Genomic DNA, 1,528 nt, shown 5'->3' with positions numbered 1-1,528 from the left:
CACCCTATGTTTATCCTAGAAATATTAGTAATTTTTTATAGTCTGTTTTCTTCTTTGCTCATCATTGATTCTTGCATTCTCACCTTTCCTGCTGGGTTTATATTTCTTCTTTCTGCAAGGGTCTGTGAGAAGGAAATTCTCTTAGTCTTGGTTTAAAATGTCTTTATTTTGAGAACTGCAGAAGACAGTCTTTCTAGACAAGGCAGTTGAGGAGGGCGCATTGGGAGGGCGTTGGCCCCGAGTGCACTCCACCCCTCAGGAACATCACTGCATATGGAATGGCTGCTTCTGGAAGACTACTGCCCAGAAGAAAATATGTTTGGTTTTCACAAGCCAAAGATGTACCGAAGTATAGAGGGCTGCTGTATTTGCTGAGCTAAGTCCTCCAGTTCCCGATTCACTGACAGTAAACACGATGAGAGCTGTTTTGGAGTACATGAGACTCATTCAGGAGACATCTATAATGCCTGTTTGCTGCTTGTGAAGGGATGGAAGAATTGCCAGCAGGATAAAAAACAAACAAACCTGGAACCATGCGAGAGATGCACGGACAAGGACCTAGTCTAAAGAGTAGAGTGATTCACGGGCCAGGTAGCTCAGTTGGTTGGAGCTTCATCCCTGTGCTCCAGAGTTGTGGATTCGATTTCTGTTTGGGGCACATACAGGAAGCAAGCAATGAATGCATAAATAGGTAGAACAACAAATCTCTCCTTTCTTTCTCCCTTCCCCTCTCTTTAAAATAAATCAATAAAAAAAATGTTTTTTAAAGACTACATTGAAACCAAAGAAAGGGAAAACTATCAGGAAACAGGATAAAAAGGCAATCAGATTCAGCAAACTGCAGAGGTAAAGGTCCAGTTCTCATGCTCACAGGACCACCTCAAGCTTCTTCCGCTCCATCTCCTTGTTATAGTAACCAGTCAGATGACAGTTCCGACACAGAGATGGCTTCAGTTTCTAACAGAACGCCAGTTTTCTTTTTTCTTTTCAGATCTCACATACTGGAAAAGACAGAAGATATGTTGAGGGGTTATCTACAAAGGCCACTTTGGGGAAGTCCTCATGACACACATCTATTGGAGTCTTGTTGCAGCCATAAGAAAGCAGCTGCTGAGAAGCCAGAGGAACGGGGGCCAGGGCTTCTGCCGATCTCCACTCAGGAGTGGTGACTGAGGTTTATGTAGAAGGGGAACAAGAAATGATTTAAATTTAAGGAAAACAAACAAACAAAACAGCAGCAACAAAATGAGCCTCCATTCCTCACCAGAGGATATTTCTTCCATTTATCTTCAGATAGTGTGTGATAGAGTGACAGAGAGAGAGAGACATTGATGTGAGAGAGGCACATCAACTGGCTGCCTCCTGCACGACCCTGACCAGGGCCAGGGACTGAACCCCAACCGAGGTACGTACCCTTGATTGAAATCGAACCCATGACTGGTTCGAGGGCCGATGCTCTAACCACCTAGAAACCCGGCCAGGGCGACCTTCCTATTTTTAACTGGGATACCTGCTATTCTGCAAAAGA

The 1,528-nt window shown here is 44.2% G+C and overlaps 1 pseudogene; it reads left to right on the top strand.

Annotated features, from left to right (window-relative positions):
• The first annotated feature begins 300 nt into the window (after positions 1 to 300).
• Positions 301 to 1,169, top strand: LOC118622939 (annotated as a pseudogene).
• Positions 1,170 to 1,528: the final 359 nt, after the last annotated feature.

The sequence above is a fragment of the Molossus molossus genome, unplaced genomic scaffold (assembly GCF_014108415.1).
Source record: "Molossus molossus isolate mMolMol1 unplaced genomic scaffold, mMolMol1.p scaffold_m16_p_9, whole genome shotgun sequence".
NCBI classification, from domain to species: domain Eukaryota; kingdom Metazoa; phylum Chordata; class Mammalia; order Chiroptera; family Molossidae; genus Molossus; species Molossus molossus.
This window is presented reverse-complemented; position numbering and strand designations above follow the sequence as displayed.